This window comes from Panthera onca, chromosome A2, assembly GCF_046562875.1.
Source record: "Panthera onca isolate mPanOnc1 chromosome A2, mPanOnc1 haplotype 2, whole genome shotgun sequence".
Classification (NCBI taxonomy): Eukaryota; Metazoa; Chordata; class Mammalia; order Carnivora; family Felidae; genus Panthera; species Panthera onca.
This window is the reverse complement of record NC_138340.1, coordinates 44,414,773-44,435,981: the sequence shown is the minus strand read 5'-3', so window position 1 is coordinate 44,435,981 and position 21,209 is coordinate 44,414,773. Positions and strand designations below refer to the sequence as shown.

The 21,209-nt window shown below is 35.3% G+C and overlaps 1 protein-coding gene across 3 annotated transcripts in view; it reads right to left on the bottom strand.

The window, feature by feature from the left end:
* The window catches only part of CNTN4 (contactin 4), an 898,074-nt gene that overhangs the window by 742,592 nt on the left and 134,273 nt on the right, over window positions 1-21,209 (bottom strand). The window contains exon 2 of one of the 3 annotated variants that reach the window (XM_078442806.2): window positions 18,866-18,906. The exons of the other annotated variants lie outside the window; for them this stretch is intronic. The gene's annotated coding sequence lies outside the window, so the exon portion shown is untranslated. The remainder of the gene's footprint in view (window positions 1-18,865; window positions 18,907-21,209) is intronic. 3 annotated transcript variants of the gene reach the window in all.

Genomic DNA, 21,209 nt, shown 5'->3' with positions numbered 1-21,209 from the left:
CACCAAGGGGACCGAATTATAATCCTATAGGAGTAGATGGGATTTTTTTGAGGAGGTCAAAAAGCTATCAGAGCAAAATATGAAAAAAGCAGGTTTAAAGGTTTAAAATTAGTAATAAAGAGAATGTTTCCCTTATGTGTCTTGAAACATTAGTCTGAAAGTCATTTCCAAAAAGGAATCCAAAACATGTCTTGATAAATGGTTGTATTACAGTTGCCAGTGTAAGGAAAACTATACTAATCTGACTACAGTATTTAGCACATAAGATGTTCAGTGATTAATGAGTAAAAAAGGAATGGCTGGGAACAACTGTTTTCAATTTTTTTGAAAATCAGCCTCAGTTTTTGTCACATTCACATTTAGGGAAATACTCCCGCCATGTACATTTTCAATGAATATTTGTTGATTTATTGATGAGTATTTGTTGCCACAAAGACTGCCAACACCAAATTATTGTACTATACTAGTCCCTGCCCATATGTAGTTCATAGTCTACTCAGAAAGATTGTATTTTTAAATTAAAATTAGTGTTTATGAGAAAAATAGTGCTAATCTTTTCTTTCCTAAGACAAATGTTAGCTGGGCACATGGCCACAAGAATGACTCTGTTGCTTCTAGGCTTACTTGCAGTCACATGTAGCAATCTAAGTCCATGGGATTAACCAGAGAAGCCGTATGGCAACTACTTCCATTAATGGAAAATAATTGCTTCATTCTCCATTCTGCTGCTTAGAATGTGTCTAAACACCAAAGCTCCTCTTATGAGCATGCACACAAGGACAATATATGACAAAGTCTGGATCCCTCACATCCTGCAACACCAAAGCAATGTTGGATTAACTACCCTGACTTTTACTTGAAAGAGAACAAGTAACTTTTATTAAGACTCTGCTGTTATAGATTTTCTTTTTCTTATATCCAAATCTAACTCCACTTAACTTGGTATGAAAACAGAAATGTTATTTAAGTTCTAATGTGTCTGATGGGATAGTTATCAGAAAAGTTTCTGGAAAAAAGTACATTTGTGAAGTAAAATACTATGAAGCTTCAAAACTATTTTACCTCTTTGTTTACCTCACATTTGGAAACCTCAAAAATCCTCTGGGCAGGAAAAGGATAACAAATTCTTATTATATACAAAAGAATATGGCACAGAGAGGTTATAAGACAAGCCCAAGATTATAAAACCTACTCTTCTTCTCATTCAGTACCCAAACAGATTGCATGCCTTACTCCAGCATGGCGATTTTTTATCCTCTTATATAAAACTGCACAGAAGTCTAAGTGGTCTCTGGCAGGTTTTTGTTAGAAAAGTCTGCAGTACAGAATGAATCTGGAAAAAACAAGATGCTTTTAGTTTCCTGAATTATATGATGTAGATGAAATTGGAAAGAAAGGGAAAATTATCCGGAAAAATTGGTCCAGTTGGGGATACAGAGCGGAAAATGGATGTAAGCATTTTAGATATCTCTTCTACATTACTTCATGTAGCATAAGTTTTCAATAAATGGAAAGTGTCACACAGAAGGGGTTAGAAATATATTTGCAATTTTCACATTAAAAGTGAAGGGAAACATACAGGGAATAAGAATAGGGAAAACTGAATCTTGCTGAAGGGGAAAAATGCATTTTACCAGCTGGAGAAGGCCTGAGTAATATAAGTAGAGACAATGTGATTTGTGAGGCAAGTTGCAAAAGGCACTCCAAGATGGGAGAGGGAAAATAAAATGAAGACGACAGCATGTTTAGGACTTATTGGGCAAAAATAAAATCACTTTCAACATGCATCCCACACTCAGAACTCAGGCAGATTTATTTGATCAGTTCTGACAATAATAAAAAGTAGTGCAAATGGAAGATGTCCAGCCATTCTCAAGGTACACAGTTCTGTCTGAAAATTAAACAACTAACTTCTACATCTGAGCGATATGCCACTGAAAGGGAAAAGCAATGAGGCAAAGCTGTCTTACACTATTTGCTCTATTCCATATAATTTTTGAATGTCTGCAGTCTGGAATAGCTGGTGTTGATCCTCAAACTTCTATCCCAGATGGTAAATGTAGCAACTTGCATCAAAATAAAACAGTAGAAAATTCTTGACAGAGAAGATGCTCACACTCATCTCCTGGACAGCTTTCTCAAAGCTCCACCACCAAGGCCTATAATATAAATAATGTATACATGTGTCGTTTCAAAAAAATCTCATTCATGAATATCAGTACACATGTTATTAACAGCATGATCATAACATGTTCGTCATTAAGATGCGGCTGCCTCCGAAGATTTTTTTTTTATTTTTACTCTGTAAGTAACAGACAAACCAAAATGCAGGCCTTTAAATTTAATTGACATTTTCTATGTTCTCAATTCAACAGAAACCAATACAGCGTAAGTGCTGTAACTCTGAATAATAACTTTGAGTCACTACATAGCATCAAATCCCACAAATAAGAATAATAGGCAATAAACCATATGGGAAAAAATTAGGGATTTTTCTATCCCCAAATGTGCTATGTTCATTTATTTTGACAAGTACAATTTAGTTTTAATTATTCATATGGTAGTGAATATGCTGCAGAATATTTCATAAAGAAATGAAAACTTAAATCTATAATGGGAAGTCCTATTAACAGGCAACATTAAATATTGACTTAGAATAATGCAAAAGCAAGGAATTTATAGCAGAAATCCGGATGAGTGAGCTTTCACAAGGCAGAAACAGTAGGTGGCCAGCTCTTGTCCTTAATATCTATACATTGCTTTCTCTTCTGCCTGGCTGCTTAATCCACGGAAGTGCATTTTTATTGCTCTCCAAGCTCAACCTAAAAAGATGGTGAATTTGAGAATGTTTGGAAATTAACAAAACATCTTAACATTCATTATCTTAATGTAATGTAGACTTTTAAATTTTGCTTCCTCTGGGAGGCAAAAACTTAGGCAAAGCCTAAAGACATTTTTGGTTCTCCTAACTAGGAGAATGGTACTGGGTAGAGGTCAGGGATGTTGCTATCCCCACAAAGCACAGCCTCCTACAGCAAAGACTTTCCTAGCCCCAAACGTCTATAGGCTGAGGTTGAGAAACCTTGATTTCATCCTAGAGATACATTATATAATAGAAAGTAAAAGAACAGTTATCACCATTTTTGGACAAGAAACGGAGGCCCTAACGTTCTGTAAATTATACAAAAGGGAACTCTCTGCAAGTATCACCCTGTAACCTATGGAAAGTAAAACACAGATAACAAGATATGAATCCTAGTCTGCCACTCAGCCACCACCTACAGACTTTGGCTATAGCATTTAACATGTAAAAAGATTTTTTTTTAATATTTATTTTGGGAGAGAGAGAGAGAGAGAGAGAGAGAGCGAGCATGAGAAGGGGAGGGGCAGAGAAAGAATCCCAAGTAGGATTCATGCTATTAATGCAGAGCCTGACACAGGGCTCCAACTCCCTCACAGTGAGATCATGACCCGATCCAAAAGCAAAAGTGAGATGTTTAACCAACTGAGCCACCCAGGCACCCCAACATTTAACATTTTTAACTGTGAAAGCAGTTTCTCCAACTGGTAATACAATTATAAGTAAGAATTCATATGAAAATCTATTTATAAAAGATAAGGCACTGTCCAAATGTATGCTATCATTAACTTTAAAGACAACTTTCACTGACATCTCCCTTCTCAGTTATCATGTTTTGTTAGTAAACTAGAAATTTGTGTTACGATTGGCTAAATAAACTAGGCTGATGTCCAAAAACAAACATATGGCTGAACCCCATAAAGTTGTTGGGGAGAAAGGGGACATGTGCAGAAGAGGAGTTAAAAGAAAGGCTGAAATTAAAAAGAAAAAAGGTCTGAAACTTACACTTATCACTGAAATATCAGTTTACTAGTACAATACAGTTTTGGGTGAATTATTTAACCTAAGTCTCTATGTCCTTATTTGGATAATAGTACTTGAACCTCATAAGGCTGCAAGCACTAAATGAAATAATAAAAGAAAAAGTACAGTGTCAGAGTACACAACAAGTACCTGCTATGATATTAATAATAATCACATATGACATATGTTAATAACCATATTTTAAATGTGTGTGTATGTGTGTGTACATATATGTGTGTATGTATGTGTATGTATATGTATATACATACATCCTTGTTTATTTTCTTTTATCAAGAATGTCTCTTATGCCAAGCTATGCTTTAAGGACTGGGAAATAGTGGTAGTTCAAATGGATGAGGTTCCTGGTGTCATAAATCTCACGTTTCAGTGGGGGTATCAGCAAATCAATATATGAATAACAAAAAATCAAAAATAAAAATTGTAAAAGGTCAGGAACTCAGGCTTAGACATGAGATAGTAGTTCAAAGTATCTATGAAGATAAAGATTAGTTTCCAGAAATGCGAGAAAGGGACTATGTGAGTGGAATTATTACATACAGGATTTGTGATCCGGGAAGTTCAAAGCCAATTATGGCATGGGTGGTGGGTTCATAAACGTGAGCAAATAAGGTGCATCTAGCAGGAGTAGGTGATTAAAACCAGAGTAAAGCATTTTCCAATTGTTTTCTTAGGCAAGATTTCATTCTAATATAATATATTTCATCCTGTAACTATCTATGTCTAGCTTATTTATTAGGAAGTTTCTAAATGCTTATTGAGACAAAAAAAATAAGGCAATCTGTGGTGATCCTCAATGAAATTTCTCAAGTCAGAATATCAGAAAGTAACAAGACCAATATCAACTGTACAGGTATAATCTGAAAATGTTAAATTAGTAAGAAATCTTGGCAGATTATGATCAAACTAATTCCATTAAAGAAAAGATTAGTTAGGGCGCCTGGGTGGCTCAGTCGGTTGAGCGGCCCACTTCGGCTCAGGTCATGATCTCGCGGTTCGTGAGTTCGAGCCCCACATTGGGCTCTGTGCTGACAGCTCAGAGCCTGGAGCCTGTTTCAGATTCTGTGTCTCCCTCTCTCTGACCCTCCCCCATTCATGCTCTGTCTCTCTCTGTCTCAAAAATAAATAAAAAGTTAAAAAAAATTAAAAAAAAAAAGAAAAGATTAGTGGTAGGAAGTTGTATTTTGTTTCAAGAAAATAAAGAAAAAATAGTGAACAGAATTCTCCAGCAATGAATTTATCAAAGGATAGATAAAAGAAATTCTAGAATTATGGTCTAAATCACAAAGCAGAATATTTTTTTCTGCTTTGTTTAGAATATATTATCCCTTTCTAATTTTTTATCTTGTTTCTCATCAATAATATAGCATCCACCCATATAAAATTTTTTAAACAAATAGGGATACGTCTACCAGAAAGTAAGTTGCAGTTCATTCCAATGGGGAAAAAAATAAGGCAGCAGGAATGCAAGTAGTTCAAACACTTTTTAAAACATTGACCAAAGACCGAATTCTTCAATGTGCTTAGAACCATGACACAATACAAAGTATACTAGAGATTTAGGATAATCTAGTCACCTTGACCAACTTCAATTAAAGGAAAGCCAAACTAGTAAGACTAGATTCTAAGAATGCTCTTTGGATCTTATTTCCGATGGCCATTTAAACGGTTCAAAGTAAACATGCAAATACTAAATCTGGTAGGTGTGTGTGCTTGTGTGTGTGTGTGCACGTGTGTGTCTGTGCACACGCGTGCTTTGCACATTATGTCTGATTTTCTTTTGTGAATGTAATGGTCTCTAAGGGACAAGAAATAAATTTAAAATATGCTAAATTACCATAAAAGGTTAAAGACTAAATGAAGATAAAACACCCTGACAAAGAAATAATAGTTTTCAAGACAATCTTGTTTTTTGACATCTTTAGTCAACAATGGTATTGACTTCAAAAGGAACTAAATATTACTTAGTGCTTTGGATGACAAACCAACCAGATCATCAAATACTATTATCAAGCCAGTAGCTACTTAGAAAGGATTCAGCATTTAAGTTACCTCACTTAACCATTTGAGTTAAATTTCCTAGTGGATGGGCTTTTAAATCATCAGCTATAAGAAATCTACAATTAAACCCAGAAAATAAGGACATATTTTATTCTAAAAGATAAGGAGAATAACAGAAGTGATTACCTATGATTTGACCATTATTTCAAGCAGTACCATTTCACTTCTAATGAATGTCTTCCAATCTTTTTTTTTCCTTTTTCTTGTTTACATATAGAAAATATAATTAATAGGAATGCAAGAAAAGAAAACAGGAAAGAGTAATTTTCATTTTTCTTGACACATGAATTCTAAAAAAAATTGGAAACATGTTTAAAAAATATCTAAATGTCATGAATTAATGAAGCAATAAGGTCCCAAGAGAGTAAAAAAATGTAATAAAGATGACTTAAAGACTTAAATGTTTTGCTAAAGATTCATTTGAAAATGAAGTCCAGTGCACTTCCAATGGAACTTACGTATTAAGTTTTGATCAAAAACTTTACCCAGAGTATTTTTATAGTTGAACTAGATTAGAGGAAAAAATAAAGTCAATCATTTCATTAGAGACTACTGGCTTTAATATCTATAATCTGTTCATTCATTAAGTTATTATGTATCCAGCACCTATTATATGAAAGCAATTTTCCAATTCCTGTATATACGAATGTACAGTATGAATAGAAATCATCACAGGTTACTACCACATATGTAGTGCTGATTGGAATACACTTAGGCCAAAATAAAATAAATGCATACATTTTGAATCAATGAAATTGATTTTCGCATACTCACTTTCTGAACCATTGTTTTTATTTTATACAATACAGCAGAGGAAACAGAATGTATCAACTGGACAACTCATCAAATTGGAAAACAACCTTTTCTTTTTAATATTTATGCTTTGTGGCATAGCTTCAATGAAACTATACCAACTTTATTTTTCAATGTAATCCATGATGTATGACATACAGGGAAATATGGAATCTGTCTACATAATATATTGTGAATCAAGAAACATTAATAGCTAACTTTTAAAAATAGAATAATACCTATTTCTGCCGGCATGCCACCCTGAGTAAACTATGTATTATTTTATAACTAAGGCTAAAGTACTATTTTATTTCCTTGCTGTCCATTAATCCCAAATACAGAAAAGGCAATGACCCTATGACTTTATTACCAAAGTCTTCTGAATGACTTTGATGATACAAAAACTTATTTCCTAAGGGACCTTTAGTGATAGAGCCCTGAAAGCCCTATTTCCAAAATTTCACAGGAGTGTTCAGAACCAAATGAAAACACAAAAATCAGAAGAATTGAGGAAAATGAATCTAAATAGATATTCTGTCATTTATCTAGTACCCTTGAACTTTGCTGTTATTGTTAACAAATACTTAGAGAATATACTATCAATAGATTTTATCATTATTCCAGAAGCAAATATTTAATATCCTAGATGGCCATGCTCAACTTCCCAAATGTTAACTGATGCCACTACAAATTGCTTGTGGCATATTCCAGGTGTATCAGGAAATTAATGATAGCTTATAGGACAGGAAATACATTTTCATAACTGGTCAGGAGGACTGGCTTTTCATTAGCTTCTTTTCAAGAGCAAGAAGTAAGATATTCCTATTAGGAATTCTGAAAATATTCATATAATGACACTGTGTAAATAGATGACAACACATTAGCATTTTAAAGCAGAACTTTTCTTCCTCATATTTATGTGTAAAATATTCAAGTGCCTTTACTAATTATTCTTTTAAAGTAATCTCTCCTCTTTTTCTTTTTTTTTTTTTTTTTTTTTTTTTTAATTTTTTTTTTTTCCAACGTTTTTTATTTATTTTTGGGACAGAGAGAGACAGAGCATGAACGGGGGAGGGGCAGAGAGAGAGGGAGACACAGAATCGGAAACAGGCTCCAGGCTCCGAGCCATCAGCCCAGAGCCCGACGCGGGGCTCAAACTCACAGACCGCGAGATCGTGACCTGGCTGAAGTCGGACGCTTAACCGACTGCGCCACCCAGGCGCCCCTCTCTCCTCTTTTTCAATTGACTAGAACTACAGCAAAATCAGTGAAACTTTCTAAATTACTAGGTATTATACTGAACATTCAATATTATGTTCTGTGTTTCCCTGATCACTGTCTACTTTTGTCTTCATTCACAACTTACTAATATTTTAAGAATTCTATTATAATACACATATTCTCAGGGGGGACAACATTTAGTATGTTTTAAATATCATTATGCAGTACAAAACAAATAGAGACAATGTAGATTCCTTCATAAGCAAAGATTCCCAAATAGTATCCTTTATTTTCCATTACTATCACACACTTTTCACTTTAGAGCTCATAACAACCATAAGCTCAGAAAGTATATAATAATGAGGTACATATATAGACATAGAATATAAATACAAGAATATAATAATGATAAGAGCAAGAATTAATGACAACAATGAAACTTCTCTGAAGAAGGCAGCATTCTGGGATGGCCCCAAGATCCCTGTCCCTTGCTGTACACAACAATATGATACCCTCCCTGTTAATGAGGGTGTGGCGGTGAATACAATGGATTTCAAACCCCTGGTTAGACTATTTCATATGACTCAGGTGATTAGAGGGAAGCCCCCAATCTGTTGGTTCTGAGTTATTCAAAAAAGATATCCTCTTGGATGGTTTTGAACTAAAGTAAACTCTCTCCCTTCCTGAAGGGAGAGGCTTGAAGTGATAAAAATTGCTCTGCTATGAACAAGTAAGCTACTATGTTGTAAGGTGCTTATGGAGGGCACCACATGGCAAGGTCCTGAGGGCAGAGTCTGGCTGACAGTTGGTAAGGCAAGGATCTGAGACCTCATTCCCACATCTGCAAGGGAATGAATGTTGCCAATAATCTGAAAAGTCTGCAAACAGGTACTTCCCTAATTGAGCCTCCACATGAAGATACGGCCCACTGACACTTCCATCTTAGCATTATGAAACCCTGAGTGAATAATTCAACTAAAACATGCCAGATGTCTGGTCCATCAAATTTGTGAGATAATAAATGTGGGGTTACTTTAAGTTACTACATCTGTGGTAATTTGTTACACAACAGTACAAATACAATATAGGTGTACTATCATGTACTGAATATTTTTTAAGGCTTTGCCAGGTATTGTGCTAAGTTTTATATGTATTGTTCCATTTAATCCTCAAAACAAATTCATAAGACAAAAGCTATTAATAACACTATTTTATAGATGGTGAAGCAATACAGGGTAAGTAACTTGCTTAAGGTCACACAGCTAACATGGATGATGGTGAATTTTTAATCTGATCTTATTTAACTACAGAGCTTATGTTCTTAAACACTCTATTCTACTCTCCCTGTGAAAAAGTACACTGAGGCCATGATCCTAAAATCTGTGTGTGAATCAGCTGTGCCATTTAAAGGGAAACACTGACTCTCCCTTCTTGTCTCTGGTCTAAAGCCCTTTCAAATCTAAGATTCTCTCATGAAATTCAATCCTTTCATTTTTAATTGACTACACAAAAATGAATACACTTTTATATAGAAAAGTTAAATTAGAAGGGTCAGTTATAAGGTATCTTAGGTTTTCAAGTGAGCCACCTTCTGTCGAAGAGACCCAAAACCCATGTAGAAAACAACATTTTGGGGCAACCTGCACATCTCTGGAACAGGATTAGGAGATACTAAGAGATGGCTTATTTTTTTTAATTATTTTTTAACGTTTATTTGTTATTGAGAGACAGAGAGAGACGGAGCATGAGCATGGGAGGGGCAGAGAGAGGAGACACAGAATCCAAAGCAGGCTCCAGGCTCTGAGCTGTCAGCACAGAGCCCAATGTGGGGCTTGAAGTCACAAGCCACGAGATCATGACCTGAGCCAAAGTTGGACGGTTAACCAACTGATCCATCCAGGCACCCCAGAGATGGCTTATTTTAAAATTCATTTCTGATATACATCCCAGCTAACAAAGGAATTGAAAATTATTCAAACTCCCTCTGCAAGGATCTTGAAAAGAATAAAATATCTAAAAGCGGGGCTCTATAAAAACACTTATTATGTAGGGGATATGGTTTAAGTATGTTCCTGGGTTCTTTTAAAGGACTATGCCAAGACGTACCACAGTAATGTCAGTGTAAATCAAAACCAGGGTGGTAAGACCCCTCTAGAACTTTCAGGGTCTCAAATTTCCATTTGACTTATTTTAAACTTACTGGACCTCATTTGCATGTTCTTCCATAACCCTCTTGTCCCTTCATTCAATTCTTTGCCCAATGTTGTGGTTTCAGCTGCTCTTCTCCCTCAAGTTCTTATTTGACCTCAATAAGATCTGAACTTGCCCCTATGAATGACCCAGATTCTTTTGCTTAAGCCTTACCAATTCTACAACAAAAGATAAACAAGTCCATATTCACCTATCTGCTGTCTTTCATAAGCACTAACTTAGCTGGGAAACAAAGCATTTACAGGCATGAAACAACATATAATTGGTGTTGTGTCTCATTTCAGAGGTCTTAGCATGATACCACATATGACTGCACCAGATTCCTTATACAAAGTGCTCTCTGGATATGATACCACATGTTTGCTTCCAATGGATCAACTTTTTGTTTTTCATTGCTTTCCTTTCCCCCCTCACTAAACAGTTCATCAATCCCTCTAAGTAGGGATATACTGACAGCAGCAACTTGGTTGCTGGTTATTTATAACCTGGTTATTTAAGACACTCTACCATTTTTTAGGGTAGTTTATTCAACACAGCAGATGATTCTGCTTTCAGCCGCTAGCTAGTACCTTCAGTCTCGTTTGAAACCCCCCTATGCACTCGGAGGGTCCAACGGAATACCTTCAACATGTGCATGTTAGCTCTTCACATTCATAACCTGATTTCTCTGTTACAACAAATCCTTCCCCTAAAGTTGAGCTGAATTCACCATATCAAGCCAACACAACACAGGTTACAATAGGCTGCTTACGTTGTCAGGAGAGAATGTTTGCCACTTTAACAGGCTTTTCCCTTTACAAATCCACCAAGTGGCTATTTTCAATGTTAACCTAAGAGAGTGCTCAAGCTCATCATCCAGACTTCCAGATATGATGAACGACTAAGGCAAAAAACACATTTGTTAAGGAAGCAACCCATATAAAGCTTGTAAAGCTTTGATTGATCATGTTTACCCAGTGGATACAAATGTTATTGGCCTTTAAAAAATACTTGGGGGGGGGGGGGTACTGTGTTTTGTTTTTGTTTGTTTTTTCCCTTTCTGAAAATAGCTTTTTCAGACCAGTGTGTGTTCAGGCTTACACAATGGAATGGTATGGAATAGAGGTTAACCAGTGATTTTTGTGTAAACAAAATTGATTCCTTTTCTCCACTACATGATGAGATAAAAAAATCTCCACTACACCTGAGAGCAAGCCCTGAATGTTCTGTTTCTTTTTTCAAGGCTGTTTGTTGTTTGTATCATTTGTGCATACACAAACAAAAGCAAGTTAAGTTAATAAACCAAAAAGCTTGACTTTGGCTCTCAAGCCAAACACTAATTAGCTTTTAAAAATATTTTGAAGACTTTGTCCTCTCTGTATAAAATAAAGATTAATTCATTCAGCTTATCATTCAATAATTACTAATTATCTACCTATTATGGGCCAGGAACTTTTATAGATTTTCAGTTTATAGCACTGAACAAACTGATCTCTGCTCTCATGTACTATACATCCTAGATGGGGAGACAGACAATAAGGAAATAAACACATAACACAGAGAGTGAAAAGTGATGTATATGTCCAACATCTGAGCAGAGATCCAAGTAATAATGGACCCAGACAAGCAGATATCTGGAGTAAAAGCAACCCAAATAGAGGGAACCAATGCATAAGCTTGAGGAGCATGAAGAGACTACTGAGTTATCAATATATGTGAACATTCTTGGAATACCATGCTTTCTGCCACTTCTCTGCCTAGAAGTGAGTTGCTTTATGTTCCCCTAAACACAATTCACCATGAGATGACACTGTGAAGCCCAGAATAACTACTGTCACTCAAGTAATACATATAGAACACCTTATAATCATTTGCCCCATATACTCCGTTTTAGAGCCATTTTATCATAGAGAATACAGTCCTTAGCAATTTATTTTTTAATCAAAAAAGATACCTAATATGACAAGAAATCCCCAATCCAGACCACAACATCAGCCAAAGTAGAAAAATAGCAATTTCCCTGAAAAACTGATTTCAAAACTATCATTATCCATCATCATCATCATCAATCACAGGAGGCAGCTGCTTTGGCAGCATTATTTTAAGTCCATATTTAACTAGATGACAGCTTAACCTTCTTAAGGAAGCAGAGTAATCTCTCCTTACAACCTCAACCAAGTATAGGAAAGTAGATTTGCTCTAATGTAGAAACTGTCTTTCCTCTGATTTCATAAACATGCAATGGCATTTGATGATTTAATAGGTTCTTGGAATTTATCTTTTGAACATTCAACACTCTATCAAGACTGATGAAGAGTGCATAACTCAAGGATTATTGAAGTTACTACACAAGCAGAAACTAATCAACCAAACTGTGTATGACAGCCAGGTAGAAAGGCATCTGTGCATGGACACCTGGGTGACTCAGTCAGTTAAGCTTAGGCATCCGACTTCAGCTCAGGTCATGATCTCATGGTTCCTGTGTTGGAGCCCCACGTTGGGCTTGCTGCTGTCAGTGCAGAGCCTGCTTCAGATTCTGTGTCTCCCTCTCTCTCTGTCCCTCCCCAACTCACGCTCTGTGCCTCTCTCTCTCTCTGTGTTGAAAATAAGCATAATTTTTAATTTAAAAAAAAGGCATCTCCACAAATGTACCTCCTAAAGAAGAGACATGTGACTAAATGTATACAATACAATGTACTTGTGTATCACACACAATAGGCACATTTCTCTCCACATTGTATGCTGTACTTAACTGATACCCTCCATATGCTGTACACATCCATGCCCCAAGGCCTGTCTTCCTATCTAAATTTGCATTACTTAGTTAGTCTGTGGTAACCATCCTAACCATACCCCTGAACAAAATGAATGCCAATCCCCTTCAAAAAACTTTTCCTAGATTCCCAGGGAGAAGTAAGTTTTGGTATCTCTGAATTCCTCATCAGACTTCATCCATCTCTCTTTTGAGAACACAGCTTATATTCTATTTTGTATTAGAGTTCTTTGTATCCATCATCCCCTTTCTCCTGTCAACGGAAAAACATTTTGGCAATTATAATAGCAGCCTATTTTTATTTACTAAAATAGTATTTATATATTACACTGTTAAGACATGTGGTGAATTAAAAAACACTGCATATCCTAATTATGCTGTACCTTCAAATCAATATCCTCAGTTAAAAATGTGCCTATCATTCACAGCATCACTAAGGGCCAGAACCAAAATAACTATCTGGAAGTTACTTAAAGTATATGTTAACAATAGCAGTTTTGTCATTAAAAATGTAATAACAATAATAACCCACAGAGTGGTTGGTGACATAATAAAGAGATACAGGCAGTTACCAAATAAGGCAAACACTGCCTCAGGTAGTTGGAAAAAGCTTCCAAGGAGTAGGCCTTCAAAAAGGTAACCTTCAACAGAGGTAGGTATCAAAAAATGAGTTTACCACATTTAAGAGGACGGCAGACAGAGGTCAGTAACATATCCAAAGAAAGAGAACATTTGTTGAGGTGTAGGGATAAAGACATACAGAAGGGTGGGAATTGAGGTGATGGAGCACAAGGTTAGACTGTGGCTAATGTGTTCAGGAACTTGCATGACAAACTAAGGAATTTAACTGAAATATTATACACACACACACACACACACACACACACACACACATATGGATTTCCTTTTTTATTGTTTTGTCCCATTTTTGGCTGGGGCTCTAACTCCCTGTTCAAAATACCAACTTCCTAAAAGCAATGAGAGGAAACCTGATCCTAAAGAGAACAAAGACTGTGTGTCACAGATCTTTTTGTCCTCAGGACCTGGCTTAAAGCTCAACATGTGGGAAGCGGTCTAAAGTATAATACATGGATAGATGGATCCCTGGATCAATGAATGGGGGGAAAAGAAGGAGAAAGGACAAGGAATGAAGGGAAATGTAACAAGAGTAGGAGGGGAAAAGAAAGGAAAGGGAAGAAGAGAACAAAGGAAAACAGGAATGGAAAGTTGGAGCAGAAAGAACACAGTTATATCAATTTTTGTTTATCTGTATTTGCCAGGATGCTGAATTGCAGATAACAAAGACCCTACTCAATCTAGCTTATATAAAAGGGTCATTGGTTGGGTCCTATAGCTCCTAATTATCCTAGGGTGTAGCTGAAGATTAAAGGAAAAATTGCAGGAAGCAGTGCCTGAGGTCACAGAACTGAAAACAACCATTTCAGGACTCTTTCCCTGCCTCCTGTTCAGTCTTGTCCAGGTATCTGGGCTTAGCCTAACTGTGTGGACATTAACCAATTTCCTGTATAGACAGCATCTAACTCTCAATGTCCACACTCTGATGCTACTTTTAGGATATAGATCTACTTCTTCTTGAATTCCTTCATCCAGAGGAAGAGGAAACTGAAATGGTTGCAAGTTGCAACACTAGTGCATGAATTTGGATCAAAATAATTACATCTGCTTTAAAAGACATACAATTTTAAATTATGACATTGTGTTCTGGATTACAGAAGTAACTTTATTATTAAATTATGCAAAGAGACCACAGACATTAAATATTAGACTAACATTTAATAAAAGAACAGTTAGATTTCATTATCAGGGTTAAAATGGTATTAGCTCATAACAAGTAAACGTGGCCAAATCTGAATAATGTCTAACTTCTGCCTCACCAATCTCATGGCATGACATGAAGATCAAAAAAGATGAAGTGTGTGAATGCTTACAGTAAGGTCTACGAAACTACAGTGGCCATTATAGCTGTCATTTCTGCTGTTATTAATATTCAATAGATGTGAAGAAGCAGAACAAGCAGGGTCAAAGAAACCAAGTCTTGCCTTATAATGTCTATCGAAGATTTTCTCCTGACCTTTGATAAAATAAATATAATTCATTTAATTCCTTAAATAACTGTTCTTTCCAGCACCAGTATATTTTTTCAAGGTCTTTAGCCCAATACCTCACACTATGGATACAGATGCAGACATTCTTATTTTTCTAGTATTTCTCAACATAAGGAACTGTGTTCAAAGTTAAATACATGATGAGATGATTTACCCAATGGAGTAGAAAACAAGTTGGATAATTGAGATGAACATTGAGAGAATACGTTGATCACAAGGGAACATGCTTTAGCTGATCTGCAGTAGAAGAACAAGTTGATAGCAATGACCTTGAGCAGACAGTTCTGACAATCGGGCATCTAGATGGCCTTGTGAAAGAGGCAAAAGTTAAACTAGACATGGAAAGGTAAGTCCAACTTTGATAGGTAAGGACTGAAAGACAGGAGTATCCCCGACAAAGGAAACTGAGTAAAAGGCAGAAAGGCTGGATCAAATATTGGGCACAATAGCAAGCAATAAGTAGCAGGAGTCTCAGAAACATGAGATAATGGCTAGAAAAACTGAGTAACTGTGGAAACATTCTCCACATCAGCATTATAACTCTCTACCTAATCCCTGCTATACTTAGCTTTAAAATAGGTAATGAAGGGGCGCCTGGGTGGCTCAGTCAGTTGAGCGTCCGACTTCAGCTCAGGTCATGATCACGGTCCATGAGCTCAAGCCCTGCATCAGGCCCTGTGCTGACAGCTCAGAGTCTGAAGCCTGTTTCAGATTCTGTGTCTCCCTCTCTCTCTCTGACCCTCCCCCATTCAAGCTCTGTCTCTGTCTCAAAAATGAATAAAACGTTAAAAAAAATTTTTTTAATAAAAAAATAAAATAGGTAATGAAATTGGAATTAATTTAGTAAAATAATTATGGTATTTACAACTTTTCTAAATAGCATTACACTTGCCTCTGAAAATAAGTAGATCTATGCTCTCTACTTATATGTTGATATAATTTAACACACAAAGAATATTCGCTGGTTTTTTTTTTAATATTTCCTTTAAATTTTGTTTATGCTGATTTCTATTCTTTTGATGGGAAAGAACACATTTACACATTGCCTTTGTCAAGGCCATGCTGAAAACCACCCTTTGCCATAAAAAGACATTTTTACTAATGGCATATAATCAAACATGCACTTCATTCGTCATTAAAACTTACTGCAAATATTCAACAGCTACATAGCAAATGCAATGAAAACAATAAAGTTGATTTCAAACTGTAATGCCTGTGATTTGTCTCATAAAATACAGAAAAAAAAATGCCTGTAACAAAATTAGATATGCAAAGAACATTTTATTCCCATTTGATTTACAAATGTTTAAAATATAGTTTTTAATATCTGGCATTCGTGATGAAAACTACGTTCTTATTTTAAATGAAGTTAGTGTCTTAATAGGCTCTGCTGCTTGTTGTTATCATTTTTACAGATGAGTTATATATATATATATTTTTTTTTCTACACAGTGAATAACTACTCCTTGCATATGTAGGCTAATCCATATAAAATAGATTACCATTTTTCATCTACAAAGATGACAATTTTTTTTTAGATTTCACCTATCTGATTAAAATCACAGAATTTCAGATTAAGAAAAATGGTCCAAGATATCTACTGGTCTCTGGCCTGGTTCATAAAAATCCCCTCTAGTATAAAAACGGGGGCATTTCTTATCTGCTGTTGTCATGTTTGTAATAAGGAGCTTAAAATAATATATGAATGGAACACAAAGAAGTATTCAATGAGGAATAAGCCCAATACTCAACTGGATCTTTCCCCATATTTACCCACTTCAAAAAATTTTTTTAATAAAACAAAAAAGAAACACCTATTACAAGCAAATAGCTAACCTCACAATATAAAAGGTTCCTGAACATTATTTAGAGTTTTTGAAATGAGCAGATTAAAGGATATGAAGACTTACAATCTAGACTAAAAATATAACGCATTTATTTCTCTAATTTCAAACAAAGGAACTAAAATTAGCATTCCTGGATAACACTCTTTCATCTAAGTAGCTTAGAAGAATCAAGTGAATTATTCAAATCTAGAAAAGGAAACCACTAGGAAAATAGATATTTTAATGTTCTTCAGCCTGCAACCTATCCAGGAAGAGAGAAATCAGATAAAAGATAACCTTCAGCAAACAAGGTTATGAGAGATTCTTTCAATATGAGTCAATCTTCCGTCTCCATGTCAGGTAAGACAAAAGGACACAGAAAGGAAGCTTGCTTTCTTAGATCCACCCCACCCCAAAATTGAAGAAAACAAGAATACTGCTGAATACCCAAAGAATCAATTGCACCTTTCCACTGTTCGATCCCAAGAAGTAAATTTACCGCACCCTGTACACTGTTCATAACAGTGTTACTGATACAAAATTATTCACCTCTAAACGTTAGCTTTTTCAACTATGAAATGAAATTATTTTAGGGAAGAAGTCATGTAAGAAATCATGTATGATTTAGCCCACTAACCATACAAATAAAGTGGGCTTTAGGGAAACTGAATTGCTTAAGATCTCACAGCTCTTGAGAGCAAGATTAGCCTCAAAACACTTGCCTTGAAAATTCCTGTCCCAAGGCTTTGATGGCCCAAGACTGTAGGATACCATCTACTTTGTTTTAATTTGGACATCTTTGCTATGAGATCGGGTATGTACCGTATATGTGTCTGTGCAAATATCTGTGTATATGTTAGACAGGCATTAATGTAGTTAAAACTCAATTTTATACTGATTAATAATCATTCTTAAATGGCCAGTAATCCTTTTTAAGTCTAAAAATCTTCTCCGTAAATTAAATTCTGTAATGCCATAGGATTACATGCAATTAGGTAAACAAATACCAGTCACAGTATTACCACAAAATTACCAAAATATACATTGCTAAAACAAGAAAACTGGTAATTTTCCAGTATATCATGCATACACTACATTAGAAGGAGCAACAACAGAAAACTTAATACAAAATACAAAGGTGTTAGATTGAAAAACAGATGCTTATTGAGAATTTTCCTATTGAAGAAAGAGCCAACCCATCACTAAGATTGGCAACATATGAGATAACGTTTACAGGGCTAAGGTGGGTTTCAAAATACACATGTTGGCAATGTTAGAATTTAACATGACAAAATATAAATTGCATAAAAAACACCAAAGGTTTATATATATATATATATATATATATATATATATATATATATGAAAACAAATAAATGTACTGTACATTACAGTTATCTGGATAATAAATTTAAGGTAATTAGTTAACTTTCTTATTTTAAGAACTGTACAATTTTATTATTTTTTTATTTTTTTTAATGTTTATTTATTTTTGATAAAGAGACAGAGCTTGAGTGGGGGAGAGACAGAGAGAGAGAGGGAGACACAGAATCCAAAGCAGACTCCAGGCTCTGAGCTGTCAGCACAGAGCCCAATGTGGGGCTTGGACCCATGAACCATGAGATCATGACCTGAGCCAAAGTCAGAGGCTCAACCTACTGAACCACCCAGGCGGCCCCAAAACTGTAGAATTTTATAATACAGTGGCAAATGGAATTTCATAATAATTTTTTTTGCAAATGAAGTTTTGGGGCTACACATTACATTTAAAACAACCTATTATAGTTTATTATAATTGCTACTGCTTTCTGTATATATTACTAACACAGAAAGAGCTACTTACTAATTCCGTAACTGAAAAGGAAAAGTAGTCTCAGTTATTATCCACAGTCAAAACTTTTGTACAACTCCTAAAAGATAATTTATATACTACTTTACACATATAGATCTTTTTATTTAAATAAAGGGTACATACCCCTAAATATGTTATTCATCTCAACCTCAACTGCTCATCACCTACAAATAAAGAAATGGATTTTAGAATACAGCATAAACCTGGGCCTTTTTTTTTTTTTTTTTTAAGCTAGTGGCATGCCAGTACTGCCAGTTTTAGAATAAAATGTTTCAATGCTAAAAAAAAAAAAAAAAAAAAAAAAAAAGTGTCTCAGGGAATTACAGAGGATCTGATTTTATCATGATATTTTTTAAACTGTGTAATTTTTTAAACTGTGAGCAAGAAAACTATCATAGTAAATCTATTAAAAAAGCCTAAGAGCTGATTTATATCCAAATATCTAGAATAAAGAAGAGATGCTAATAGTTTTGCTTGTTGTACACATTATAGTAAACATTTGAGTTTCATATGAAACTAAAAACTCATCATTTGAAATTAAGGAAAAATTTCCTCAGGTCATAAAGAGCAACAATTAATATTCATTCCTTGTAAACGACATAAAATCTCCCTTCTCACCATCTTTTTAAAAATAATTGCTAATCTTTTTAGATCAGAATTATTTTAAAAACATGAAATCTAAAATTTAAAGGTTACATAAATTATGCAACAATTAAAAATTATGACTTAATTTTTTTAAGTAATCTCAACACCCAACTTGAACTCATGAATCCGAGATCAAAAGTCCCATGCTCTTCAGAAGGAGAAAGCTAGGCACCCCACAAAAATTTTAAATGGTATGAGGGTTATCCAAAATTTACAAATGCCCCCACTTTTATTACCCTCAGAAATTGAACACTGACCTTTTCTAAATTTAAACTCTAAGTGATATTGATAATAGTTTGGACTTAACACAAATTTATATTTGCATTTCTATGACTTATGTTTTATCTTCAAATTCTCCTTTCTGAGGTCTATATACATGCAGCCAATTGGTTACCTGATATCACTATTCGGATACTCTAAAGGGATGTCAAATTCAACATGTCTGAATACAAATACATGATTTCTTATACCAATTCTCCCCTGAACCCAAATGGTCTACTTCCAGTGCTCGTAGTAAATGGTACCACCATAATTCACCAGCCAGAGAGGTAGGAGTCACACACATCTTTTTCTTTCACCTGTTGGAAGAGTAGTCAATCCACCACTAGATCCAGACCATTTAACTTCATCCACATCTCTGTCACCAGCTCCCTTCCACCTACCAACATTTTATACCTCAAACAGCAGTAAGAACATTCTCACTGCATTCACCACTGACATCGCCTATCCTTTTTGCCCCTACCCATTTCAACCCTCTGAGGATGCTTCAGTGTCTTCCTATTAGTCATGCAAAATGACCAAAATTCTTTAACAGGCCTACAAATCCCCATATCATCTAGCTTTTGCCAAATATTCCCTGTATCTTCCACCATTCTCCACCCTCTGCACTCCAGATAGAAGAAAGTGTTTTCAGTTCTTGAAATCTGTCATGATCCTGCCCATTTAAGGGTTTTTATACATAGTATTGTTTCATCTGGCAAATTCTTCCCTTAACCCATTTCCACCTATTCTTTCTGTGGATCACCATTTAAACTTCACTTTATAGGCATTAGAAAGAGGCCTAAGTCAAGTCCTCCTAATATATTATACTCTCACAGGACAACATTTGCTTCTTCAAAGCATTGATCACTGACTGTCTATGTGACTTATTACTACATCCCTAACTGCAAGGTAAACTAAATGATGGTGGCATCGATGTTGCATATCCCTGGTGCCTAGCAGGGAGCCTGACATGCCATAGGTGTTAGTGACTGAAATTAAAATAAGTGAATAAAAGTGATAGTTTGGGGGCATATCTTTTCTATACTCGATTCATACTAAGGCATGATGGTATGAATGGAACATAGACATGTTATATTCTTGAGAAAAATATTTAAGATTATTCCTGAGCCCCAAAACCAAAGGTGGAATCCAATAATGATACTTGTAAAGCATTAATTACTTCTTGAAGACCAACACAAAATTATTTATTCCTCACATGTAATTCAATGAATAAAATTTAGTAGGTATGGAATATGGATAGAATAAAAGAAGTTTCATTTTATGAAGCTTTTCCATTTACAGCACACTTCCAGATAAATGTTTGACTTAATGTCCAAAGGGGATCATGTATTGAGTATCTACTCGTATTATCTCCAGTTATCGGACTTAGAAGTAGGGTAAAAGACGTTTCATGTTTGGCCTGTGGTCTCATTACTAATAGGTACAATGAGACCTCTTACCTCCAACTACTGTGTAATTTCTACTAAATTACAGGGCCTTGGCAGTGATCCAGATGATGTGAACCAGACAAGTTCTCCTAATGACACCATGATGTAACTCC